The following is a 20,711-nucleotide window of genomic DNA, read 5'->3' as shown; positions in this document are numbered from 1 at the left end:
TATTTTCTAAAAATCAAAACCAAGGAAAAACCTTCTCCCCCGCACCCCTGCCAGCCACAGCGACTGACATGCGGGGTCAGGTCAACGGCGACACACGACCGCACTGACCAAGGCCACGTCGACCTTTGACCAGCGATTTCTCGCCGCCGTTGAGGTCTCCGGTGACGGTGAGCACACCGACGTGCTCAGGACATCACCGCGCGTCGACCTAGGTAACTAAATGGGCGGCTAGGGTTTCATGGCGAGCGTGGCCACAACCATGGCGGATAGCAGTGCTCTGGCACGGCAAAGACAGCCAGCGGTGTAGTTAGCAGTGATGGGAAAACCACCTACGGCTTCCCCGTGTGCACACGAACGCGATAACTAAGCTAGTTGATTGAATCAGTGCTGGCAGCGAGCTTGCCCGCAACCTTGGCAGAGCGGCAATGCTGCGCATGGTGGTGCTACGGTGTTCCGACCACAATGACATGTTAGATGCTAAAAGGAGGGGATCGCTAGGTTCAGGGTGCTCACCACGACCTCAAAAGCTAGTTAGTTAAGTTGGAGTCTAGCCAGATCTAGCTTACTGATGGTGATGGCGATGGCGGTAGCACGGACTGGTGACAAGGGTGACATTCTGACAAACCCTATGTGATAGAGAGAAAAAACAAGAATCCAATGAGCATCATGAGGTCAAGGTAAAGCTAAAATAGGGATTGGGATAGCAGAGGATCTCTAGAGCATCTTGCCCACGGTGAGGTGCTTGCGGCAGGCATGGTGGCGCTGCCGCGATGGAAACCTAGCCCATGACCAATTTCGGTGAGGAGATGCAGCACAAATGGGTCACCAAGAAGCGCAAGGAGCATGCAAGATTGGTTGCATAGGCAATTGATCTAGGGGGCATCGATGGTGGCCAATTTTGTCAGCGAGTGAGGCGCTGCTTGCGGTAGTAGGGCATGATGCCGGCAGTTCAGGCTTAAGACGGTGAGAGATGGTGCGAGCAAAGCGTCCAGGCATGGCCAGCACCTACTCATGTGAGCCACATAGGTAGCTACGTGGAGACGTGCTCGAACGCAGCACTAGAGGGCGGCAGTAGTCAGTGAGCAACTGCGTGGTAGCTGCTTGCCGACGCTACTGTAGCTACTAAAACCCTTCTGAAAATAGATCTTGTTCTCCTGATTTCGTGTAAAAATTTGATCAGCTCCAAAAACGAAAGTTCTCAAACTTTGTTTTAAGGATCACATACTGATTCTAACAAGATTGCGAGTTAGAGGTAGAAAACAAGGGTAGGTCAAAACTAAAAATAGAGATTCAGTTAGGGTTTTGGAAATCTAATTTTGCTTTGCTAACTTTGGTAATTAATTGGTGATAATCCATTAATCAAACATCACATCTAATTACACATTATTATAGATCAAGTATAGGAACAAGCAATGGAACAAAAGTTGTTCAAATTTTATTTATGAAAATTGATTTAGTAATTCACCAAAGTTTAAACTTTAACACTAAATTTTAGGGACTTAGGCTTAAATGATTGTGTCAGAAACAGTGCTGGATTCAACTTTGGAGCTCAAATTTGAACATGTTTAATACAGAAACATCATCAAATTATGATTCTACATGAAAGCACACACATTGTACTACAAAGTTTATATTAACAAAATTTTAATTGTTTAAGCAAATATTACTCTATAAAATCATAAAGAACCTTAATCATTACTGTTGTTAACATTTCATGCAACATATGAAACACTATATATGAACATGTGAAATCTATAATTGCAACATGAAATGCATTTATGGCATGACACTTGATGCTTATGCTTGATGATGCTCATGATCAAAATTTTAGTTGCTTTTTAACATCTGGGGTGTTATAGTGAATTGGGCTAATTCTAAATTTCTTGCAATAATTAAGCCTACACTTAGCCCATTTCACCCCCTTGTGTCTAGAAGTGTTTCTATTATTCTACCGCACAAAAGTTTTGCACCCTAGGTTCCAAATCTACTCTAGCATGGCAATTCTAAGAATGTAAAGACATGAAATGAATTGCTCAAATGTAAATGCTCAAAGTAAAGAGAGGGAGAGGAACGCGGCGATGTTTTTCTGAGGTATCAGAGAGTCGCCACTCCCCACTAGTCCTCGTTGGAGCACCCGCACAAGGGTGTAGCTCCCCCTTGATCCATGCAAGGATCAAGTGCTCTCTATGGGCTGATTTTTTGACACTCCGTCATGGTGAATTGCCCACAACCGCTCACAAGATGACTTGAGTCATCCACAAGCTCCGTTGGATGATCACAAAGCTTCCAATCACCACCGAGCCATCTAGGTGATTGTGATCACCAAGAGTAACAAGCACAAACTCTCACTTGACCATGACAAGCCTAATGAGAAAGGTGGATGCACACTTGCTACTCCCTATGCACTAATGAGGTCCTTAATCTTGGATATTCAAATCTCAATCACCTCACTAGGCTCTTGCACTCCCTTGCACTCCAAAATGTTTCTTAGCTGAACAAATGGGCAAGAGAGCTAAGTTGGATGAGTAGAAGAAATATTTATACTCCCCACTTCAAAACATACCCGCTAGGGTCCAACTCTACACATTTTGGGGTGACCGAACATGCCGATCAATGTGACTGGATGCGTCCGGTCATTACACCACGACTGCAAACTTGCCAGCGTGAATAGTCGACCGTTAGAGTGAACAAACTCACTGCGGAGTTAGGTCCACCCTACCCTGATGCGTTAGGTCCCCAAAAACCCTCTCTAGATGCATTCTGTAGTTGACCGGACATGGCCTCTAGTGTGTCAGGTCATTCTTTCCTCCTGTGTCCGGTCCCGCTATGTCCCTGTGCCGTACCAGCTACAGATATAACCACCAGCGTGTTCGGTCTAGGGAAGATGCTAGTGTCTGGTCGATCCCAACCTCTGCTACACACGCAGAAGAGTTGACCGAACTCTGTAGGACAGCGTCCGGTCCCTAGGCTCCCAGCGTCTGGTCAATGAAATGACCCTCCATTTACTTCCAATTCAAAACGCTTTGCGAATGAAGTTGACTTTTGACGATCTTTGGGCTGTCCCTGAGCTACCTAGTGCTAAGTTTGACAAGTGTGCACCACACCTAAACCAATAGACTCACCTAGGTCAAGCTACTAGTCCATACCCCCCTTAATAGTACGGCCAAAGGAAAAACAAAGTCCTAAACTACTCTTAGTGTCTCTCCAACGCCAAGTGACACTTAGAGCTAGTCCGTCCTTAACCTTGTCGTCCATTCTTTGAATAACCAAAATGATTTCCATCGATAGGGGCATGAAAACCATAATTTCCCAAACAATCACCATTACCATTACCTAACTTAAATTCCCTCTGCAAAATACATGTTAGTTATAGTAATCTTGTGTCGTCATTAATCACCAAAACCCAACTAGGGGCCTAGATGCTTTCAATCTCCCCCTTTTTGGTGATTGATGACAACACTACCTCGAGTATGTGTATAAGAGATGAGTGAGGTTTTCAACATGCTTGGTTCATATAAGCAACTGACAGTAAGAACAAAAGGGTTAGGCATGCTTATATGACCCAAGCCAGCATAATGTACTCACAAGATATGAAATAAGACCGAGTACACAAAGTAAAGCACATTTGAATCGAAGTATAACGCGGAAGCAAAGCAAATGAGCATAACCAAGTGACATGACATATATATATATATCAAAATAGAGAGCACATGTCATAGAACCAACCAATTTATAAGAGCACAAGTACAATGGCAGCCCGCAAGCGGTCGCACTGTCATACTTGAGCCCATATAAACCTGGTAGTCTGTCGAGTATCACGACAGGTCTCAATAAACGATCCATAAACAACCAAGATCGTACATGATTCAACATACATGTCACATATTGCATAACGTTCGCAGATACATTTCCATCATCAGAGTATGAAATAAAGTTATTACAAACCAAGTTTGATAGATAATAGTGGAAGCAAATTAAATTCAAAAGTAGCATTTGCCAACATAGTTTAGTACACTGCCAACATACGATCACAATCCACAAAAGCATATAGAGGGATTAGTAAAGAAGCCTGCCCAAGGCTTACTCCTCATCCACAGCGTGATAGAACCAACTCTTGCAATGTCCATGATATACTGTGCCATCTAGAACAATGGGAATAAAACCCTGAGTACGAGAAGGTACTCAGCTAGACTTACCCATCATAAACCAGAAATAAATTGACTCCAAGGATTATGTAAGGCTATATAAGTGGAGGTAGCTTGACTACATTTTGCATAAAAAAGCAATTAACTCAGTTATACAATTATAATTCCGTTATCAAGTTAATTATAACTATCCATCTCTAAATTAGCAACTATCATGTGCCAAACATGTGATACATCATTTTAAGAGCATACAATAGTAACCATAGCAGGTATAGTAATACCATGTTTATCCGAACCATCATATTCCATAATACAGTTACTACGATGTTGGTACTAGCCAAGTTTCTCACTATCTGGGAGAGACGGCGATTCGAATCGATTTCAACTAGCTAGGAATTTATTCCTAACACAAACCCAGGCAGACCAGATCAACGGTCACCTTAGGTCACCTTTGGTACACCTCAAGTACACATTTTGTGGGTTCGCCCAGCGCCACACAATCAGGGACAACCAACTGCCAGGACGTTCAAGCCCAGCCTACCCTTGGGCTCATGTTTGGCTCCCCGCACATCCTTACTATCATCCAGAGTGCGCACTCTTACAGAGTGGGGCCCGGCTTTAGTTGAGCTACTCGGCTTTGCGGTCGGAACGAGTTATTCGGCCAGCTAAGTGATAGGCATGCGTTCAATCTTGTCAAACAACGCCAACAACGGTATGGTCCTTAATCGGCACAGACGGAATCACATGAGTCAACCTACACATAGACTCCGCCCGGCCTCCATTTACTTTTACCCCATGGTTCTTTTCCATGATAGCAAATATAGCCAACCGTGCCTTGGTATCCACCTATATCTCGCAGGTGACAGGAAATCACCCAACTTCTACCGGTCTAAGCAGGGCTAAGCATATATTCGATCCTGGACCTACACAAGGTTAAAGGTGTATATATATCTGGACAAGGTAGTTCCATGCATCAAGTGTTTCCAGACAACTCTTATAACCTAATGCATCAATCATAAAGGACTCAAGTAGTATTTTGTAAAACACTAGGAGACTTAGAATGCACCGGGGCTTGCCGTTTAGAAAAGAAGTGGGGCGGTGGTCAGGGCACTCCGGAAGCTCTTCTAGGGTCTTCTCCTCTTCTTTAGGAGCTGTGGCTTGGGGAATCTCTTGCTGGTCCCCTTCCTCTCCTTCGTTGAATTCCAACAACATTATTTCCTCTGTCGATCCTATATGCATGAATATGGCATAAGATATTGCGAATGCATACATGCTGACAAGTATAGTATGATGACACATGATGAATGCATTCTTGTAAGTATTCTTAACAGCATGGTGTTAAAGTAATAACAAGTGCATCACATTTTATTGAGTAGGTGCATATCTCTTCTTGATTACTTAATCAAACACTTCTACCATTCATTTACTACACCACAAAACAGCAGCTACTTGTTTTACTCATAACTGGAGTTATATACATCGAAATCATATGGTTGTGGACATTCTGGAAAGCTTAAGAAATTGTCTATAACTTTATTTTAATACCCTTACTATGATTCAATAGTTATATAGGGCAAACAAATCATTCAATCAAATCTGTCCAGAAAGTAAACCTTTCGGACAGCAAACTTGTAACAGCTACCACTCTTAAACCTTAAGGCCTATGACTGTGAAAATTTAACACAAGGTAGATTAGTAAGTTATCTACAACTTTGTTATTAACAAGTTTTACAGCAAAGATCATTACCAACATGAAAGCATCCACACAATCAAAACTATACATGCAGCCATCTATTTGAATTACAAAGTAACAATTAATTAATTGCATACAACCAATGGTTTATAAACCTTATTATGAACATCATAGTTACTATGCATCACAAGAATCATAGAAAACATCATGGTGAACCCCAATTTAATTACTTAAATGTCTTTATTAATTTAATTAAATAATTAAGGTAAATAACAAACATATACCAAAACAGCACAATAAATTCTCATAAAATTATAGTGGACTCCTAATGCTCAAAATAGGCTACTGTGAAAATTTTGTACCATTTGCACCTGTATAACATCCTATGCAAAAATGATAAGCTAGCAAGGGTTAATGTAGTGAAAATAGTAAACCCTATAGAAAAGGGTCAAGCAATAGATTATATATTTTTCCTAGCTTCATATTAGTGCCATACTACTGTACAAAAATTTGCATAGCAATATATTACATATTTTTACCCCTACAAAATTTCTTAGAAAATGCCATTTATTAATAAATAAATAGAAAGACCATATTTAAATCAAGTTTACAGCAAGCTTAATATTTTTACTAGCTAGAGCATGTCAATACAAAACCAACAAAATTGGAATCAAAATTTTAGGAGTTTTCTAGCTCAAGATATCTATTTTACAAATAATTAACATTCAAAAAGCATTTATCTAAATACATTTAAATCCCCAATAAAAATATCAGAAACTATGCATATCATATTTTTATAAAATACTATACTTCCTAAGGAACACTACAAAATTTGGTTCACAGAATTTGGATCTCTAGAACTCAACTTATCATTTTTCAAAATTTGCATCAAATCTGAAAATGAATGAACTATCCTTCAGCCCTACGGTCACTGACAGGCGGGACCCGTAGGTCAGTCGACCCCACATGTTAGCGATGACAAAAACAGAGGAACACGTGGGACAGCCGGAGTTTATCGACGACGACTTCTACGGCGATGGAACCGGAACTACGGTGACCCTCGTGACCTTGCGCACCCGATATGGTAGCTAGGTGGACTGATTAGTGAAGTTAAGCTCGACGGTGGCGGCCATGGCGGCACGATGGAGCGGGGCGACGGCGATACGCCGGAGGTGACCATGATGACTCGATCTAGGGCTCGGCCAAGCGTCTATAGGCTATGCAAAACCAAAGCAATCACTATTGTGGCATAGGACAGACTGAAGCATCTCGGCCACGGCGACGGAGCATGGCGGCGGAACACCAGCGAGGGCGAACACGGCATGGAAGCCTTACCGTGCACGGCTAGCGAGCAATGCGAGCGCGATGAGATGCTAGGATCACAGTGGAGTTGCTACGGTGGTGGAGAAGCGATGTGGGGCAAGCTTGGTGGTTGGCAAAGCGACGGCGACAAGCTTGGCACTGCGGTGGCTGCTGCGGACCGATGCAGAAGCGAAGGAGGATGCAGGGAAATGCAAATGGGAGCGCGGGGCATCACGGGCGGATGCTAGGGAGGTTGAAGGCGTGCTCTGGCTCGGCGTGGCCTGGTTGGGCAGAACCTCGGCGATGCGCGGCATCATTTTCTCCATGCGGCGGCCAGCGTCTAAAGGCGGTTGGCCACTGAGGCCAAGCCGAATCGGCCATCAGTGTTTGATAGGCTGACCTAACGATGCGATTTGCTAGCGATCAAACTCTTAATCCGTAGCTCCTTAGTGCAAACCAACTAAAAAAAACTTGCAGCCCTAAGTACCATCTACAATAATGCTTAAGAAACCTTCTCCTAATTCTCAACGGTTAGGGAGGAAAATCAGCCCAAAGTTGAGCTCGTCACACTGTCAGTGAAACATGACTTAGCAAAAATTCTAAGTGTTGAAAACAGTGCAAAGCTGATTTTTGTGAGCCCATTTCAAGCATGTTAGGAGCTAAACTAGTCTATGACCCAAAAATAAAAGTTGTTCCTCTCATCAAATACTACAAATTTTCTTTAGTGACCACATCCATGCAAAGTTTCTATCACATAGTTCAAACTAGGTAAAACATGATACATTCAAATGATGGTATACACTTAAACTATGACTTAGCGACCAAATTAGCCCTAGCCATGAATACCAAAGTTGTTCCTAATGACATTCCAAACATGTTTAAGCTATTCCTAGGGTCACACAATCATTTCATACATTGGTTACACATAAAGCTTTCCAGGTCAACATACATAGCATCACTTAAGGACTTGATCATGCAGAGTGACCTTCACGAACATTGTTCCACTAGTCATCCTAAGTGTAGCTAAGATGTTTTAGTGACTCACATCAACCATTTACATGTATTCACTCATGATCATATGCATATATACAAAGAAGCATAAAATAACAAACATGTTTCATAAGTTTCAATCACATGTTTCAAATGTAAAAGCTTAAATATGAATGCTCGATGCTCATGCTCATGCAATGTAAGTTAAATTATGCAAGCCTAACACCTAGGGTGTTATAGCCCCTCCCCCTTATAAAAATCTTGTCCTGAGATTTGCAAGATCTACCATTCTTGGAAAAAGGCGGGATAAACCTCTCGTAAATAATCCTCTCGTTCCCACATGATATCTTGTTCACTGTGATTGTTCCACACCACCTTATAGAACTTAATGATCTTACTCCGTGTTACTCTTTCCATCTCTTCTAACACTCAGATTGGCTTCTCTTCATAGGTCAAATTCGATTGGAGCTTAATGCTGGTGGGTGTAATGGCTTCTTCAGGTACACAAAGACATCTCTTCAACTGAGAAACATGGAAGACAATGAATATTGCACTCATCTCTGGTGGAAGTTGTAACTTATAAGCGACATTCCCTTTCTGTTCCACAATCTTGTATGGCCCCACACATCTAGGCGCAAGCTTTGTTTTCACTCCAAATCTCTGTACTCCTTTCATGGGTGACACATTCAAGTATACATAGTCTGCCACTTCAAAAGTCAGTGGTCTTCTTCTTTTATCAGTATAACTCTTTTGTTTGGACTGAGCGGCTTTCATATGCTGTTGAATAATACGCACTTGCTCTTCAGCTTTAGTGACAAAGTCAATACCAAAGTATCTCCTTTCACTGGGCTCAATCCAATTCAATAGAGTTCTACATTTCCTGCTGTACAAGGCTTCAAAAGGAGCCATCTTGATGCTTGCTTGATAACTATTGTTGTAGGAAAACTCGGCTAATGGTAACCATTTCTCCCACGAACCCTTGGAAGATATAACATAAGCTCTCAGCAAATCTTCTAAGATCTGGTTTACTCGCTCAGTTTGTCCTGAAGTTTGTGGATGGTATGCCAAATTTCTGATCAGTTTAGTCCCCAAAGCCTAGTGCAAGTGTTCCTAGAAATGAGCCACAAACTGTGGTCCCCGATCTGAGATTATAGTCCTAGGTATTCCATGTAGTCTCATGATCTGAGAAATGTACAACTTGGCGTACCTCCTAGCTACATACCCTGTGTTCACCGGTATAAAATGTGCTGACTTGGTGGGGCGATCTACAATGACCCATATAGAATCATGACCTTGCTGTGTCACCGGAAGGCCTGTGATAAAGTCCATACTGATTTGTTCCTATTTCCAACCTGGAATAGGCAATGGCTGAAGTAATCCAACAGATTTCATATGAACAGCTTTTACTCTACTGCAGTTATCGCACCTAGTGACATAGGTTGCGATCTCCTTCATCTTAGTCCATCAAAAATGAGTTTTCAAATCTTGATACATCTTACTACTACCCGGATGGATAGACAATTTGGATGAATGAGCTTCATCTAAAATTTGATTTCTAAGCTCACGGTCTTTTGGTACCACAAGTTGGTCTTCAAACCATAGCACACCCCTTTCATCTAATCTGAAATGCTTAGTTTCTTGTTCTTGCATCTTTCTCTTGATGTGAAATATACCTACATCTATCTTCTGTAGTTCTATGATTTTGCTCTCAAGTGAACAACTGATAGTGATATTATGCAGTACAACAGGATGTAGTAAATTAAAGCCATCTTCCAACAATGCTTCCACAGTGTTGCAATGAGACTTTCGACTAAGTGCATCGGCTATAACATTGGCTTTCCCCGGATGGTAGTGCACTTCCAAATTGTAGTCCTTAATCAGCTCTAGCCATCTTCGTTGTCTCATGTTCAGCTCAGGTTGGGTAAAGATATACTTGAGACTTTTGTGGTCAGTGTATATATGACATACATTGCCCAACAAATAATGTCTCCATATCTTTACTGCATGAACAACTGCTGCAAGTTCTAAATCATGTGTAGGATAGTTGACTTCATGTTTCCTCAACTACCGAGAAGCATATGCAATAACTCTTCCTTCTTGCATGAGCACACACACCCCAAACCTATACCCGATGCATCACAAAACACATCGAAAGGCTTTTCAATGTCGGGTTGTGCTAAAACAGGAGCCGTAGTTAACAGAGTCCTAAGGGTGTGAAAAGTTGCTTCACACTCTGATGCCTAATTGAACTTCTCATCTTTCTGAAGTAGCCTAGTCATGGGCTTAGCTATCTTGGAGAAATCTGGAATGAAACGATGATAATATCCTGCTAACCCTAGAAAACTTCAAACTTCATGAACCGAAGTAGGGGCCTTCCAATCTATGACCTCTTGTACTTTCGATGGGTCTACCAATATTCCATCTCTTGATAAGATGTGACCTAAGAAAGGTACCTTGCTCAACCAAAATTCACACTTGCTAAACTTTGCATATAGCTTATGCTCCCTCAATCTGGATAGAACAATCCTCAGATGCTCTGCATGATCTGCCTCATTCTCTGAATAAATCAATATATCATCGATAAACACTACCATGAACTTGTTGAGTTCGAGCATGAATATAGAATTCATCAGGTACATGAAGTAGGCAGGAGCATTCGTTAGTCCAAAAGACATAACCAAATACTCATATAAGTCATAGCTAGTGGAGAAAGTAGTTTTAGGTATGTCCTCTGGCCTGATCTTTATCTGATGATAGCCTAATCTCAAATCAATCTTGGAGAATACCTTTGCCTTTGCCAACTAATCGAACAAGATGTCGATGCGAGGCAATGGGTACTTGTTTTTAATGGTCATAGCATTAAGTGGCCTGTAATCCACACACATTGTCAAGGACTTGTCCTTCTTTACAAACAATGCTAGACATCCCCATAGAGATGAACTAGGTTGAATGAGACTTTTGTCCAACAGATCTTGTAACTGAATTTTAAGTTCCACTAACTCATTTGGTGGCATCCTATAAGGCCTTCTTGAGATAGGTGCCGTACCTGGCACTAACTCAATCTTAAACTCCACATCCCTATCAGGTGATAAACCTAGTAACTCATCTGGGAATACATCAGGAAACTCACAAACCACTAGGATATCGCAAAGGGTAGTGGTTTGGATAGCACAAGCTAAGTGTTGGAGTTCAAAATTTTGGGAAAGTGGTACTAGAAAAGCATTACCTCCCTTGGGTTCTCTCAACATAACAATACGAGTGCTAGTGTCAATGAGAACACCATGATCCTTCATCCAATTCATGCCTAAGATTACGCTTATGGATAACCCGGGCAATACTATCAAATCCGTTGTATACTCCCTCTCTTGTATAGAGATGAGCACATTTCTGACTATCTTATTTGTAGAAATAGTAGCCCCAGCTGAACTTATATTATAACCACCCTTGCTTACTTCAATTACTTTCTGATCATGTCTACATGCAAATGCTTGGCTCATAAATGAATGAGAAGCTCCCGAATCAAATAAAACAATAGCGGGATGCTTGTTGACAAGAAACATACCAGCCATGACAACTTCTCCCACGGGCACCTCCTCAACAGTAGTATAGTGCACATATCGAGGATGTGCTCTTGAGTTCGTCTGCCTCTGATTGTTCTGATTCTGATTGCCGTTCTTCTTAGGGTGGGGCACTCTTTGGCCCAATGACCCACTTGATTGCAGTTGTAGCAGGGTTGATTGCTCCTAGGTCCTGTGGAGCTTCCTTGACCGCCATTCCCTTTAGGTAAGGCAATAGCGAATGCCTTACAGAACATTTTCTGAGGCCTGCTGTTCTAAGCTTTTGGTGGCGGAGGCCTAAACTTAGGTGCTGGTGGGCGGAACTGTGGCCTAGCTATTATAGGAGCTCTAGACTGCTATGACCCTGAGGCCGCCTGCCTCTGCTGCCCTCTTGTGGCCCTTAGCTGCTGCATGCATATTGTTATGGTTTTCCTAGGTCAAAGCATCACTAATAAACTCATTGTAGGTGGTGCACTTGGAGTTGGCCATAGTCTTCATCAGCTTCATGCCAAGACCCCACTTGAAGCTCTCTATCTTCTTTTCTTTGGTGTCAACAAAACCTGGGGCATACCTAGATAGGTTGTTGAAAGCATGCATATATTCAGTGAGGGTCTTAGTCCCTTGTGTGAGCCTCATAAATTCAGCTGCCTTCATGCACATCAGCCTTGGGGGAATGTGATGTCCCCGAAAGGCCAGCTTGAACTGCTCCCATGTTACTTGTGCATTAGCATGTTGAGAGGACAAGAAATGTGTCCACCAAATCCCTACTAGTCCCTGCAACTGATGGGATGCATACTCAGCCTTCTGGTCCTCAGTGACCCTTAGCAGACGAAACTTCTGCTCAATAGTGTTGAGCCACTCGTCCGCCTGGAGCAGTTCCTCTGCCACCTTGAAAATAGGGGGCTTTGTATCTAGAAATTCCTTGAAGGTACTGTACTAGTTTGGCTCAGGTCCCTATTGCTGTGGGTGGGCATGAGCCATGTTCTGCGCAATGAGGCGTAGAGCTTCCTCCATAGTCCTTTGGCTTCCCAAGAATTGGGCAAAGAAATCATGAGTAGACGGCGATGGCGGTGGTGGTAAGTCACCGTCATTGCCATCATGGCTGCTGCTAGCTCCGGCATGGGTGCGAGTCATCTGCAAAGTTGCAACAATAAGTGATTATTGGATGATGTCAAGAGATTGCAGATGAATTATATAATCATGCCAAACTAAAATTACTGGAGAGAATCTTAAATTCATACAATAAAAACAGAGGCATAATAATTCATTCTTGCAACATGACACCACCAATTTGATCACTTATCGGGCTCATTGCGCATTAACATTCAAATCATGATCACCGATAAATGAACTAGAATTGCATTGGCGTTTAACCAAACATGAGATAACATGCAAATACCAATATTACATGATAGTCCAATCATCAACACCAAACTCAAACTACAGGTCCATTACATAAATAGCGATGATACATCAAGCATTTCCACTAGCCACTAAGCAATCTAATCCTCATTATGATCACTGTAGAGGTCAGAGATAGGATCATCTCCCTCCTCTGGCTCCACTACTTCCTCATCCTCATCCTCATCTTCCTGCATATTTGGACCATCTTCTTCCCCATCAAGGATTGGGTTCAGCTGGTTGTTCAGATAATGCACCTCATGCTGAAGGTCCATCACTTGAAGCTGAGCCTATGCAAGCTGCCAACGCAAATCCCTCTCAGCAGGGTCCTGCATGGCACTAATGGCGCGGTGCCTATCTTGTTCTATTTTTGCTACAGCGGCACAGTTGTTTATTGCGTCCTGCTGGCGCGTAGTTGTGGATGCCTCGACATGGGTGGCCTCCAGCTGCTCCCGCAGTCCTGCTAACATAGCTTGATCATCCGCTCTAGCTTCTTGGGCTGCTGCTCTCTGTTGATCCACTTGCTCCATTTGGGTATGGAGTTTGCCCAAAGCTACATAGGCTTGGTCAGATTCCCATCGGGCCTCACTGGCTGCCTTCTTATGCTTGCACACATGCTTCTTGAGCTTACATTGTGTAGCTTCAGCTCTCATGAGCTTGTCCATGCAAGTGGTGTATGATTCCTGGCAGAAATTTCTACTATCCTGGCATGTACGAAACATCTTCATCACCGCAAACATGGCACTCATAGCGGGACTAGAGCTATTGGCCCGCTTATCTCGATCTTGGATCAATGCATTATGGTTGCATTGTTCCCATATTGCTATGGACGGATCCACCCGAGGAAACATACCAGCAGCACTGCCGGTAAGTGCATCCCCATGCTGCTGACAAATCTGACTCAATACCTCGAAAGGCCACTACTTGGGCAGCCTCCCAAGGAGTTTTCCCTTCATATTCTGCCTTCCACACCTGCCAGAAGGGTGCTTGTGTGCGGGCTTGTATGGTTAGCCTCACTTCATACCATGGCTATCCCTCCAAGTACTCTTCATTCCAATGATAGAGGGACGGTTCATGATACCCCACAAAGTGCAAAACTCTCCAAAGCAAGGCAGGAGTTCCGAAAACCATCAAGAAATTCTCACATCCAACTAGTGCTGCCATCTGTACCATCAACATGTACAACTTTTGTGAGACAAGGACATAATGGATAAGAGTTACATAACCGAGTAAGAAATTTATAAGGGGAGGAACAATGCAAGTATTGAATAATTATTATCATGATGCATGCACGTTCCGTACGCCCTCACAAGCTTAGGAAAAAATATTTCTAACGACATACACGGTGGCATACATACGTTCTCTCATATATAGCGAAGCTAGTCGAGCTACACGTTTCGTTGTTAGTGTACCTGCATAAGAGTTTCATTTCAGCCCAAACCCCACAATTATATATGCAGAATGTAAATCTAAATACTTCCATATATGTATACCCATACATATACTTTCGTATTAAAGCTACCCGATGATAGTTTATACCCACAATTAAATACACACCATATACACATGCAAGCATGCATACATAGCCATACCAAAGCTAACTCTCCCCGACCGCACGCTCACATCTTGCGGTCATGCCACTCATCAACTTACCTTCTTACCTTGGCATAGAGGCATTTGATCCATACATTTCCATTCAAGTGAATGGCATCCATACAATAGCATGCCGTATGGATGATGAAAATAAAACCCCCCATGTTAGTACTTAAATAGCCACCTAAGAGTCCTTAACTGGGCATAAGGAAAGTGATCACTAGCACACTTTAGGTTTCAAATACCTAATTGTATAGCTATTAGTTGCTAGAAAATGATTTTGGAAAACAAAAATCATTGTTTTAAATACACATGTGACAATTAACATTGAATCTTGATCTGATGCCAGCTATTGCAGAACTGACCAATTTATAAGAGCACAAGTACAAGCTTGAGCCCTGTTGACATAGAATTTTCATTCCATGCCGAGCACACACGCAGTAAGCCGAAAGGGTCTGCTCGATGGAGCTGTAGATCCACCTAGCTTTAGTGCAGGGATGGTCAATCCTACGCACTCCTCCCGAGACGTGCCAGTCAATTTGACCCTGTAATTGACAAGGAGAGAAAGTTCATCAGTAATTAAGGGTGGAACTTGCCGGTGTTGCTAGACAGTCCCGAATGTGCGGCTCTGAGAGCCGATATGAGAGGAGATCGACTAAACAGCCGATTCCAGCATATTCATGAGAATAAATCGGTTAAACCTCATTGGGTTGTATAAGAAGAATCAGTTATCATTCAAGATAAATGTCGTTATTTGAGAAAATATTAATCAATGGTAATAAGATGTCAAAAATGATTGGGTTATGCTGAGCCAATGATTACAAGCAACCGAACTTCTTTTATATAAAGGAACAATTCAACATCATTTAACCGTTTAATAAAGATAAATCTAATGAACATGTTAGATCTCATCTATCACTATGACCAGTGGGGCATGAGGCAGAATCATGCAGGTCATAGAAATAACAATAGACTCGACAGGCCCTAACTCATTACTAATATCAGTGGGGCATGAGGAAGAATCATGCAGGCCGTAATACAATAATAAGATCATGGGGCTAACATATCTTTCAACCTATCTTTACTTCAACGGTCTCGTGATGCAAACTGTTCATGAAAGCACTCGATATTGGCTAAAACAACCAATTTAGGCATAGCGCACAGTTAAAGTCATGCCTTATCAGGAATAGATCTATCAAATAACGATCCCCACTCCACGGTGCTAATAGTGGGGTGTGAGGTAGAATCACACAGGCCATGATAACAGGCCATGGAATGGTTCTCGCTAGCCAATAAATCTACCCAAGACGCAACATGCTTTAACCGCACGCTATGCACGATCAAGATTGAAGTAAAACAGCCGATGAAACGTAACTCATCGTTTAAGGTATAGATTAGATCAGTTTCAGATTCACAAATGATGGGCTAAACAAGATATAAGGCCGATCTAGATCAATCTCAATCGGACAGAGTGATATTCCTGTAATTAGATAAATAATAAAAGCAATAAGCAATATCGGTAACTTAATGAATCTACCAAAGACTGCAACTCTAAGGTAGAGCCAATAACTTGGCCTTGATCTAGTTCATGCAGTGGGGGTCGACCGGATCGATGCAACTATACTTGAACTAGGCAAGAATCGATAACTAACTTATACCAGAGTCGCAGTGGAGGTCGACCGGATCGATGCAGCCGTATGAATAGAGGTATAAGCCATGACGGTACTTACAACAAGCAGTGGAGGTCGACCGGATCGATGTAGCCATACTTGCTGAAGAACTCACCGAGATCTACTCTACTCCTACTCCTAAGGGGTGGCCAAAGACAAAAAAGTAAATAACTTGTGTATTGGTTTGATTGTTGTCTTTTACAATAGCCAGGGTTTGGTATTTATACCCGGGCCCTGTGCATGACTCTTATCTAAGCACGACTCATTACAATTTTTGACCCTAGAGAAAACATTCCTAATTTAAGATAACTTGGACTCTAATCTTTCCATTTTTGTAGAGTCCAACATGTTTCATCCTGGCACCGAACGTAGCCTTTGTCGTTATCCATCGGCGCTATCTGAAGAAAGCCAATTCCAGTTTTTGCATCCAAATTAGCTGGTTCCAATCTACATGCAATTGACATGATCTTGGGAGCTTTCAAGTCCCTATGACTCTTCTTCCAAATTTTGGTGTAAACACATGCCCCCCAATTTTGGGATAAAAGTAATTTTATTCCAAAATTATCATGTTTGTATCCCTGATTGGTCCACAGTCATGGGTACAGAACCTTGATCTGGGGTCCACTGTTTCTTGCCGCTTGCATCCACTCATGAGCCTATGCCTCAAAACTTTTTACAAGAGCATCACTGCTTCACGGGCACTTGGATTCATCTTCCTGGGCCGGCTATAAAATGCCTATCAGACCCTGGCGAGAGCAACTCAACAATTTAGCCATGTTTTTCTTTCATCCGCTCCCTCGAGCGCCTCTAGTTCCGCTGGACCCTCCATGGTCCATTCTCTTGCTATGAAGATGTTGAGCAGTTAGAAGAATTCTTGTATATAGGGTGATTGTGTCGTTCATTCTAGCGCCTTGTCGAGCAAGAGAATCAACTACTGCGGCTAGAAGAAGTCTTGTGACATCACCTGTGTCTTCTCACCATGCTCATAGAGCTATTCTAGTGTTCACATGGGCTCAAATGTGTGGACACCTTTCCCTTGTTTGTTCCATCAAATACCCACCATGGAAGCCACAGGCTTCTTTCCCACAGTTCACCAAGGAATCAGCTGGGCATCTGTTGGGTGGCCTTTCCCCTTTTCTGGCACAATTCTATCAATGGGCCAACATGACTTGGTTCATGATGACCTTCGGCCTTGTGAGGGTTTAGACTCCCTTCAATCCTAAGAAATCTCGGTGGGTTGGTCTCTAGTCAATGTAAATTTTTGTATTTGCCCCATGATATTTTGTAATTCAGGGAAGCAATAAGTCCGAATTTGTTATCTCTTCGTTATCTGTCCCTTGAACTTCCAGAGCATCGATCTGTTTCTATTCCTAATTTCAGTTTTACACCCCCAATGAAGTCTATCTTCACGCCTTCCTAGGTTATATATACGGGCCATGGCTCTGGATCCAAAAACTACCGCTTCGTCTCAAACCTCCTGTATCCTTATTATAGTTTTTGCTTTTTTCGTAGGCTTGAGATTATGAAGAACAGCAATAGATCTGTTGAGGAGGCTCTTAATGGATCTGCTTCATTGCGCCAGCGCATCCTTCGTCAAGAGGGTGCACTTCGCGATGTTCTTGTCATTTCAGAACAAAGGGCTGACTCTGCTCAGCCTTCGGGGTCATCCTCAGCACCAATTTGTCATCAGCTTCCCCGCTATCTGCGGAGGCCAAGAGATAACGACGACTTGATTGCTTCCATCGACCAGACTAGCAAGAAACTTGCCGACTGCCTCGCTATTGCAGAGTCAGCTCTGGCCATAGTTCAGGGCCGATCACCTCCTGAGGCCAACCCGGTGCGGGAGAGGCTGGCCAAGGCTGAAGCCAGAATCGCTGGTGAGACATTTACCATAACTTTCTATGTCTTCTTAACTTTTGCCTCCAAGATCCTGATCACCTCTTTCTCAAATCCTTTAGATCTATTAGCTCAACTGGAAAGCCTCCGTTTAGCTATAGACCATACGGCTGGGATTTGTCAATGCTAGGGGCGCCGTTCTGGTGGTTCGCTTGCATGACATCCCAAACCACGTCAGAGAAGTTGCTCTTCATGGCGTTCGTCATGGTCGTGCCATGGCGCTGGCTGCTGCTGCAAGTTCACTCTGGCCACGATCTTTGGCTTCTTCCCCATGGAGAATAAGCCATCGGATACCCTAGAGATTATGAGCGCCTGGTCAAGGATTTCTCCGACTGCCGCCAACTCTGTAACTTTTATCTCCTAGGCCGATGATATAATAGCCAAAGTGTTTTCTGGCCCATAGTTTGTAATAGGTGATATTAGCAAACAACTCCTCTGTCTTGAGTGATTTTCCTTTTGTTTCGTACTTCATACTATATGCATCACTCTGTCCATGTTTGCTTTGCTCCTACAGGCGATACACATTGTACCGGCTTTTACCCTTATGGGTTTATTTTCACACCAGAAGCGATACCCTTCTGATATTGGCTATTAGAGCTGTCAACCGAGCAAATTGGTTGTCAAGTATTAATCCAAACGTCAGGGTAATATTTCTTTAAATATTCCCCATTCGATTGCTCTACCGAACCCTTCTTCTCTCAGTGTTTCCAAAATGTACCAAGCTGCACAACGCTTGATCCGATAAGGTTTCTCCCAATTAGGTGACCATACCGGCTATCTCGCTTTTGGCCTTCATAAGTACATCTTCGAGAGTATCCCTAGATCAGCCGAAGAAGCCAAACAGATCGCGGGAGCAAATGCTATTCGGCTAGAAATTTTGAGAGCGACCCATGATGTTCCAGACTTGAGATCTGCATGTCAACGCATATTTTGTGTGGAATCGATCATGCTCCCCGTTATTTAATTACGCTTCTTTTTTTGGCTAAAGAGCCAATTTGATACAGCCGATCCTAGACTTCTAACCCAATCAAGTCTGAAAACACGGCTTTTATTAAGAGAACCCTTCGATTTCCTACCTTCAGTTGATCAATGCCGTACTCCCATCGGCATTAGTGAAGTGGCGCTTCGCCTTTCATTAATTGCGGTTGCCTTTTACACGTCCCGAGGCGTCCGCCTCTTCGCTTCAGGTCTTCAAATACCAGCCGGTGGTTTCGGCCTCGAAACACATCTCCACTCGCAACTGTTCCTTTGCTCTTCTCCACCTACCGAAATCCTGTAGCAGTTTTCCTCCTCCCTTTTGTAGATCCAATCATACTTCATGGCCGGTGAAGAAAACCGAGGCAAGCGTGCGGCGGAGGAAATCCCAGAAAAGAATATGCCAATGAACCAACGTCTCCGACGTATGAGGTGGGATTGACATTTCTTGTTTATGATGATGAACAGTTCTAACTCGCCTACAGGTTTGTTGTGAATGACTAGTCTCTATCCTCTTCCTAGGGCTGGTGGGCCTTCTAATGCCGCATCTTCTGTGCCGGCCTCGTCGTCGAATTCTTCCGACTCCTACAATGGTGACGACGCCCGGCGCTACCTTCACGAGTGGAGGATGGCTCAGAATCGCTATTCCGAGGCTGACTTGGGAGAATGACCAACTAGAGATTTGCCTCAGGGTCTCTTAGGCCTCCCTTCATGTGGCTAAGGAGGAGGCCAGCATCGTCCTGAGCATGTCTAGCCAAGTCTGATGCCATGGTGGTGGGTAAGATAAATTATAGGAACGCCTCATTCCGATTTCCACTATCTTTGTCTTGATAGTCTTTTGTTTCTATGACTGTCAGCCCTGACGGTGCAGTTGGAGTCTCTCGAACTGGTGGCGAACATGGCCACGGATGCCGTCAATGCGTGGGGTTCCCCTATCGACGCTCATCTCCCAAGACGTCCTGGTCCGCGTTTGGGAGATCACCCTCCATGGCGTTCATCATGGTGTGGTGGTGGCGCTGACCGCGGCACAAGTCTAGACTGGGTACGAGCTCCACACCATGGAGACTAGTTTCCCAGTGAGCGATGGCCCTAAGGAGCATGAGGACCTACCCGAAGAATTTGTCATGGTAGCGGAGGCCATAGTAGACATCACATCCGCCCAGGATGTGGTGAACAAGATCTTTGGTTAGATTGTATCTAGGGTCATCCGATGAATAAAGACTCCTGTTCTTTCTGTGAATGTACCTCAGTACAATGCTCTTGTGTATGACTATTTTTATCTTTTGTTTTTGCTCTATAGGCGATACATATCGTATCGGCTTTTATTGTCCTTAAAGATTTTCATTTTCGAACTGGAGGCGATACCCTCCTGGTACCGGCTATTAGAGCCGAGAACGAATCAGCTATCAAATGTTGACCAGATGTTAGGATAACACACCGCAGAACTCTTCATATCAAAGGTCAAGCGATTAATTAACCCAGGTCAAGA

Source organism: Miscanthus floridulus, chromosome 12 (genome assembly GCF_019320115.1).
Source record: "Miscanthus floridulus cultivar M001 chromosome 12, ASM1932011v1, whole genome shotgun sequence".
Taxonomy (NCBI): Eukaryota; Viridiplantae; Streptophyta; class Magnoliopsida; order Poales; family Poaceae; genus Miscanthus; species Miscanthus floridulus.
The sequence above is the reverse complement of the archived record's forward strand: the minus strand, read 5'-3'. Positions refer to the sequence as shown.